This window comes from Microtus ochrogaster, chromosome 8 (assembly GCF_000317375.1).
Source record: "Microtus ochrogaster isolate Prairie Vole_2 chromosome 8, MicOch1.0, whole genome shotgun sequence".
In the NCBI taxonomy this organism is placed as follows: Eukaryota; Metazoa; Chordata; class Mammalia; order Rodentia; family Cricetidae; genus Microtus; species Microtus ochrogaster.
In genome coordinates this window covers 1630829-1639740 of record NC_022015.1, presented here as the reverse complement: position 1 = coordinate 1639740, position 8912 = coordinate 1630829, and the positions used below count along the sequence as shown (strand labels likewise).

Sequence of the window (8912 nt, the reverse complement as noted above, 5' to 3'; positions counted from 1 at the left end):
TACAAATAGCCAATAAGCCTATGAAAAGATGTTCAAAATCACTTCTCACAGGGAATTGCAAATCAAATACAATGAGCTATCAACTCTTACCTGTCAGTAAGTAAGACGGCCACAACCAAGGAAACGTGAGGTAAGAACAAACTTAGCCCCCCCCCCTTTTTTGGAATTTTTTGAGACAGGGTTTCTCTGTGTACCCCTGGCTGTCCTGGAACTCACTCTGTAGTCGGGGCTGGCCTTGAACTCTGAGATTCGCAGGCCTCTGCCTTCTGAGTGCTGGGGAAACAGAACCCTTGGAGCGCTGCTGCTCGGACTGAAAACTGGTGCAGTTACTGAGAAAAGCAGTATAGACGTTCTTCAGAAACTAAAAATGAAACCATCACACGACCCAGCAATCTCATTACTGGGTATATACCCAAAGGATTATAAATCATGCTACTATAAAGACACTGGACCCCACATCCACTGCAGCACTGTTAGAAACAGCTAGAGAAAAAAGCCTGCGCATTTACCACATCTGTAAAAGTACAAAATCCATCGCCTCTCAATCAGGTAGAATTCAAAACAAGAGACAAAAGCTTTTTACATGAGGCATATGCTAAATTCAACTTGGATTCCACGAATGTCCTATACATATGCCAAAATATGACTTTTGAAGTTCTAAAAATAAGAATAAATAGATACATGTGCTCTTGCTAAATACAGCCAAGTATGGTGGTGCACACCTTTAATCGCAGTACTTGGGAGGCAGAGGGAGATGGATCTCTGTAATTATGAGGGCAGCCCAGTCTACAGAGTGAGTTACGGGACTACATAGTGATAGCCTGTCTTTAAAATAAAATTAAAGAATAATAAACCTACCAACTATTTAACTATAGGATGCTCTGATCATATACAGGGTAAGAAGAGGGACCCTCAGTGTCTGTCTGCACACACTTCTGTGAAAAGATGACCAAGCAAACAGTTCCAAGTGTACAGAGGAACCTCACAGTGGGAAAAGCACATTGTAAAAGCTCACCTGTTTCTGTAAATCTCCAAGAAAAATTACTTGGGAGGGGTTCATGAGGCCTGACCAACAAGGGAGCTGGTGACTATGAAGGCTTCTCGGGGAGAGGAAGTCTCAGTCCTCAGTAAGGTGGCCAACGGTGTTGGCATACTCCAGCAGAAGCTCCACACTTGTCCCCATAACATGGGCCCCTGGTTAGATCAGTGGATCGGAGAGTAAGCCCCAGATATAACAGAAAGACATGGAAATGGGATCAGGACTTAGGAGAGGGGACGCAGAGCTAAGAGAGAGTAGAGGGATGAGAGAGACCAGAAATTTGTGTGACACTGTCAAAGAATAAATCAATCTGAAGTAATTTCACCTAAAATTACTCATCCATTTGCAGCACATATCATAGAGCTTTTTCTTACACGAGGGAGATACGCATAGAACGCAGGTGGTGGCCTCTTTGAGGAAAGAAAGAGGATGAAGAAAGAGCTCAGAAACAGACGAGGCAAGAGACAAACAGCAGGCTGGAGACATCCAATCATGCTTCACAAACGCCATGTCCTCCGTGTGTCTGTCTGTGACAAAGGTCCCACTGTGTAGCCTCGGCTGACCTCAATCTTATGCTCCTCCTGCCTAAGTGCCCTTAGGTTCTAGGGCTTTGACCTAAGCCATCACACCTGGCTTCAGCTGAGCCGACGGAAATGTTTATTACTTGTGGGAGGTCCCATATCAAGTAAGACACAGTTGCTACCTCATATTTCCTTGTCTCTGTGAATCTGGGAACAGTGAGACAGACGAACACATCAAATGCTACACTCGCTCTGGCCTCCACACCCAGGTGTAGGGTGGAGTGTCAAAGGACTCATAAAGGACTTCAGGGAGATGACAAATGTAAGAGACTGTTTATTATATCGATTTACAGCTTGCTCCGTGTTGACTGTTGAAGGCTTAAAAATAAGTCTTTCCCACCTACTCGGCTGGATATGATTCTAAAAATAGGAAGAACAAAAGAAGAAAAGGGAATTTTTCTGCCAAAGAATTTGTAAATAAAACGTGGTATATCAATACAATAGGATATTATTCAGCCACAAAAATATAAATTATTTATATATCCTGTAACATGTGCGAAACATGAAAGACACCAGACACAAAAGACCACAGATCATACAGTTCCACTAACCCATGAAACAGAAAGCAAGTTACTAGTTTCCCAGGGACTGGGGAAACGGAGAACTGAGAGTGAGCCGGAAGAATACAGGATTTCCCCGAGGGATGATGGAGCAGAAAATGTCCTGACCACTACTACAATGTACACTTTAAAATGGTAAGGATGAGCTAGCAGGGTGGCGTGGCTAAAGCAAGAGGATTGCTCAAGTCAGAGACCAACAAGGACTACGCGGCAAAGATACACAATCTTATCTCAAAAAGACACAAACCAAACCAGGCATTGGAAGCACATTAGTTTTTTTTTTTATCAGGCACTCAGGAAGGAGGAAGGAGAGACAGGCAGATTTCTATGAGTTCAAGGACAGCCTGGTCTACACAGAATGTCCAGGATAGTCAGCAAAATACTGCCTTAAAAAACAACAAAAGGTAGGGAGCAGGCACTGGGGAGATGGCTCAGTAGATAGAGTGCCACACAAGCATAAGGAGCAGAGTTCAAATCCCCAGACTTCACATAAAGCTGGGCGAGTACCGCGGGTCTGTAATGGCAGCACTCCCAGATACAGAGAGATGGGGCCAGAGACCTCACAGGCTAGTTAGTTAGCCTAGAGAAGCGGTGGGGAAAGAACAACCAGTTTGGGCGGTAGCTGTGACTCAGTTGCAGAGTACTTTGCTGCCTTGCACTAGACCCTGGGCTCATGTCCAGTATGTCAGAAAACAAGGCAAGTTTTATATGACTAGAAAAAAATAATCATTTTTATGAACCATAAAACCAGAGCAAAGGTGTGGAGCTAGAAAAAGGGGAAAAGGGGGAGGCTCTTAATGTAGTCACAGACACAATTCCTCCTCCAAATTCCCTCCCGAGTCCAAGCTCTACATTCTCTGGTAAAGCTCTGTATTTACTCAAGTTCAATGCAACCATGCATCATGACCCTTTTCACAGGGGTCGCCTAAGTCCATCAGGAAACACAGATGTTTACATTATAATTCATAACAATAGCAAAATTACAGTTATGAAATAGCAATGAAAATAATTTTATGGTTGGGGTCACCACAACATGGGGAGCTGTATTAAAGGGTCACAGTATTAGGAGGGCTGAGAACCACTGCTCTAGTACACACGTACACACACGCACACCACAAATCCTTTCCAACATAAGGCCATATTTTATTTACATCTGCATCCTGTGTGCTATGCAGGGTGCATTTGTTCATTTGCTTACAGAGTTGTAAAGGAGCTGTATGGTGGCTCATACCTATAATATTAGCCCTTGGAAGAATGAGGCAGGAGGACTGCCATGAGTTCAAGGCCTGCCTGGGCTACAAAGTCTTTAGAAAACAATGTAAGCATTCACTGGGTACCAGTCATTGTACTAAACTGGAGAGCAGTGAGCTGACCTTGCTGGCACAGGGCTCACACTCCCGACACTGAATCAGATCCTCCAACACTACTGATAATAACGGAGAAACACAGAATGCCGGAGAATCCCAGCACTCCGAGAGGGTGGGGCACTACCTGAGGAAGTGACCAGAGGAGGGTCAAGAACTGACTGTGTTCTAAAGTGAAGGCGTGACAGCAGAGGAAGCAGGAAGAGCCTCAGTAATTAGAGGAACAGAGAAAAGGTCAAAGCCGTCACACCAAGTCCAAATGTTCAACTGATAAAGGTATGAACCAAGCATGGTAGTCTGGGAGGGAGTGTTTGGGGAGGGGCGTACTGAAGAGATGCCTCTTCACTTGCTGCTCCTGCATCTTTGCAGAGAAACCGAAATTCAGTTTCCAGGACCCATGTCAGGAGACCCATCATCCTGATGCTCTCTGCTGGACTCTGAGGGCACTGTATGCACATGTATGCATACACACACACAACACATGCTTGAATGTACACACACACACAAATAAAATTAAAACTAAATCCTTAAAAAAAACCTTTAAGACTATGATTCTAACCGGACAGTGAGAGTGCACGCCTTTAATCCCAGCAATCAGGAGGCAGAGGCAGGCGGATCTCCATGAGTTCAAGGCCAGCCTGGTCTACAAGAGCTAGTTCCAGGACAGGCACCAAAAACTACAGAGAAACTCTGTCTCGAAAATCCAAAAGAAAGAAAGAAAGAAAGAAAGAAAGGAAGGAAGGAAGGAAGGAAGGAAGGAAGGAAGGAAGGAAGGAAGGAAGGAAGGAAGGAAGGAAGGAAGGAAGGAAGAAAGAATGAATAAAGGAAGATTGTTCCAAGGATAAGCCTGGAAAGAGGTGAGGTGACAGACACCAGACACAAAAGCTGGACATGGGAAGATTCCATCATTAATGAATGCCAAAACAGGCAACGTGTAGACAAGTTCTTGTCTAGAGCTTGGAGAAGGAGGAGATTATGAATGCTACAGAATCAAATTTTTTGGAAGAGAATAACAAAAACATCCTAAACTTGGTTGTGGTGATGGTTATACAAAACTAGCCATATCAAAACCCACCAAACTATAAGGTTAAATAAGTAAATTGCACGGAATGTAAATTTGGTGCCAACACTGCTATTTTTACACACGTTATTTCTTTAAACCACATTGCTATTGTATTTACTGTGCCAGTCATGGTCTTCAGGAGCATGAGATGAGGTCCCTGGTGGCTCTCAGCATGAAACCCCTTATTTACTCAAAAGCCCACAGCCTCCAGCTGCTGTGGGATAATGCTCTTGTACACTGTAAAGATTTGTCGCTCATGTTAGTTTAATAAAACACTGATTTGCCTGTAGCCAGGCAGGAAGTATAGGTGGAGCAATCAGACTAAGAGAATTCTGAGAAGAGGAAAGGCAGAGAGTGAGTCACCATCCAGATGCAGAGAAGATGAGAATGCCTTACTGAGAAAAGGTACCAAGACACATGGCTAAACATAGACAAGAATTATGGGTTAATTTAAGTTGTAAGAGCTAGTTAATAATAAGCCTGAACTAATAGGCCAAACAGTTTGTAATTAATATAAGCCTCTGTTTTTCTTTGGAACTGAACGGCTGTGGGACCGGGTAGGACAGAAACTTCTGTCTACATTCAGCAAGGCATAGTGATGTCTGCTTGTGATCCTAACCCTACAAAGGTACAGACAGGACAATCAGGAGTTCAAGGTCATCCTTGGCAACTGAGCAAATCTGAGGTCAGAATGGGCTACATAAACCTGTCTCAAACCACCTCCTTTCCCTCCAAAATGATAGGAATGCATATACAGCTCTCTATGATTGATAAATATGATGAAAATCTCTCTGGAAGACAATTTGGTCATTGCAGCAAATTAAACCTACTGAACTTTCAGGCTTAGCAGTTAAGAAAACTGGCTGTTCTCCCAGAAGACATGGGTTTGATTCCCAGCACCCATGTGGTGGTCCACAACATCTGTAATTCCAGTTCCAGGAGATTTGACCCTCTTCTTGGCCTCTGCAGGCACCAGGGACACACACAGTGCAGAGACATAAAGGCAAACACCATACATATAAAATAAAAGTTTTTATAAACCTACTTAACTTTAAAACAACAAAGGTAGATCTAGTGAGAAAAACATGAAAAGGCCTCAGCAAAACCTAACTAACAACACCATTCATGCTCAGTGACAGCTGAGGAATTTTAAGAGTCAAGTGTATAGAATTCAATTAATAGAAGAAACCAAGGGGCTCAAAAGATGACTCAGTGGTTAAGAGCACTTGCTGCTCCTCCACAAGACCCCAGTTCCGTCCCCATCTGTAACTCCAGGTTCAGGGGCTCTGATGACCTCTTTTGGCCTCCTTTGGCACTGAGTGAATGGGGCACATAGACATGCAGGCAGGCAAACACTCATGCACATACATATTTTTAATTTCAGTAACTCTACCAAAAAAAAAACTTTAAAAAAAAGAACAGGTTTTTTAAGCAAGAAATGCAACTAGTATATGAGTAGCAAACGTGGTAAGAAAGTATAGAGAAGGAAAACTGCAGAAATGGGAGGCTGGAAGGGCAGAACACAGAGGCCGCAGGCCTCAGAGGAAACACTGAGCTGGTGTACCATGTGCTTCCAAAACACAAATGAGAACAAAACAAGGGGTGCTGCTGGGAAGCACCGGCATCGCCAACGTGAATGTGGAAGTGGCCAGTGGATTGCCAGCTTCAATCACATCGCCCAGACAAACCTTTAATACACAGGGCAAGAGCTGACCACAGCAAGGACCAGCGAGCCTCGTCAGCCACAGATCTCACGGAAGAATGGCTGTCTCAAAAGCCTGCCGAGGCAGAACAACTATTTTGTGTAGCTAGTTAGAAATAAGCTGTTTTCAAAGTAATAACTGGCCTATGTCTTCAATTATTCACCATCAAGTAATCCAAGTATAAAATCTTGTTTCAAAAAGAGGAAGAGGAGAGGGAGGGAGGGAGAGGAGGAAAAAGAGAGGGAGGGAGGGGGAGGAAGAAGAAAGCCCACAAAACTGGGATTTCAAATCCTTTCACTAAAGAAGGAATTTAACAAAATTAACACTCAGGCAAAATATTTCATAAAGAACAGCAGACTGCTTAGTCACCTGAGGTCTCAGGAAAACTGGAAGTAAATTCTACCAGTGTGACAAACATCAGGAATGACCATCAGGAAGTAAATGCAGAAGCCAAATATGAAAGTTACTTTTTGGAAAGCAGGCTTCAGTACAATGAATGTATTTCAGGGCCTTAGACATTCAGAGTAATAATCCAGACAAAACCAGAAGACTTGGGGAAAGCAAGCAATGAACACAAATACTAAAGAAGAGAGGCAATCTTAAAGCACTTGAGACAACCGGATGGAAGCAGAGACAGTCTGAGATTCTCAGAAAGTTTTCAAAGTAACTCCACCCCTGCCTTTAACCATTACTTCCCCTATGTAGAAAATAATAATAATAGTAACTCGGAGAAAGAGGACTTAGTCTTTAGGAGTGCAGCTAAAGGAACACTGCTGGAGGAGCTAAACTGGCTCAGTGGATAAAGGCGCTTGCCACCAGGCCTAAAGACTGAGTTCAATCCCCAGAACCCACAGAGTAGGAAGAGCTGACTTCTCCAAGTGGACCTCTAACCTCCACAAGTGCACCCTCTCCCACCCTCATACAGGCAATAAATACATAGAATGTAATTTAAAAATCATTTTAATCTATTGCCCCGTATTGGCTGAACTGCTTCTGCTTATAGGGCTAACACTGGGATCCAGCAAAGCCACATGAACTCGGACATACATCTATCAAGTGTGTGATTAACAGTTCATATTTTACCGCAGAAGGAGCAGCAGCCCTGACATCTTCTGCCAGCAGCCTTCACACTTTGGGCTTTTTCTCTCCCCAAACCAAATTTCAGAATCTAACCCCAAAGCCCTTGAATAGCAGGACGGCCAGACAGCCAGGAACAGGGCTCACTATTCCACCACACCCTCACTGGCTCCACAACAGTTTTGCTTCAAATTTAGTGGTTCAGTTTGGACTTTTTCAATGCTTCTATCTTTTTTCCCACTTACAGGACTTTAAACTACCAGACTATAATAGTGTTTCAAAACTTAAAATTCAAATCTAAAAAGACACTACACCAAGGGGAACAAACTGCAGTAGCAGGGCAGAGTGTTTCAGAATATGAAGCCAGTGGACCACGACCTCATCACTGACTCAGCCCCCACAAATTCTGATGCTGGAATTCCTCATTATGTTCCATAATATTCTCTTTGTTTTTATTTTAGAAACAGGGTTTCTGTAGTCTGGCTGGCCTTGAACTTACTCTACTGCTGAGGGTGACCTTAAACTTTTTTTAATTTTTTTAGATTTATTATGTATAGTGTGTTCTGCCTGCATGTCTGCCTGCACAACAGAAGAGGGCATCAGATCTCACTATAGATGGTTGTGAGCCACCACGAGAGAAGTGAACTCAAGACCTCTCCGGCCCTGACTCTGAACTCTTGATCCTTCTACGTCTACCTCCCAAATGCTAGAATCATGGACATTTATCACCACACCAAACTATTGTCAAAACTTTTAAGATTATGGCTGGGCATGGTGGTGTATACCTTTAATGCCAAAACTCTAAAAGGCAGGGGCGGGGGAATCTCTATGAGTCTGAATCCAGCCTGATCTACACAGCAAGGGCTACATAGAGAGGTCTTGTCTCAAAAAACCAAAAGGAAAAAAAAAAAAAAAAACTTAAGGTATCAAGTGTTCAGACATACCTTCGAGCAATGATTCTCAACCTTCCTAATGCTGCGACCCTTTAATACAGTTCCTCATGCCGTGGTGACCCCCAGCCACAAAATTATATTGTTGCTACTTCACAGCTGTAATTTTGCTACTGTTATGAATCATGATGCAAGTATCTGATATACTACCCCTAGGTCATGCATGACCCATGGGGTTGAGAATTGCTGCCTTCGGGTGTGTCTGTGATGCCATTCCCAGAGAGGACTAACTGAGGGGAGATGACCCATCCATCCCATAACTGAAGGGAGACGGCCCATCCTAATGTGGATGGCACCATCCTGTGGGCTTTAGTCCTAGACTTAGTAAAAAAAAAAAGTGAAGAAGAGAAAATGAGCTGAGCTCCAGCAATCATTCCTCCCTCTAATCTACTGGTCTTCCTAGATGTGAGCAAACAGCCTCATCCTCCTGCTGCCAGAGCCCCCAGCCCCTCCTACTGCTAAGCCTTCCACACCAGGATGGACTGTATAATATCAAACCGTGAACCACAGTAAGTATCTCCCCCTTAAGTCACTTCCTGTCAGGTATTTGGTTATAGCAACAGGAAAAGGAACTC

General features: G+C 43.6%; 1 protein-coding gene across 1 annotated transcript in view; it reads right to left on the bottom strand.

Annotated features, from left to right (window-relative positions):
* The window catches only part of Swap70 (switching B cell complex subunit SWAP70), a 62482-nt gene that overhangs the window by 33277 nt on the left and 20293 nt on the right, over window positions 1–8912 (bottom strand). The gene's annotated exons all lie outside the window — the stretch shown is intronic.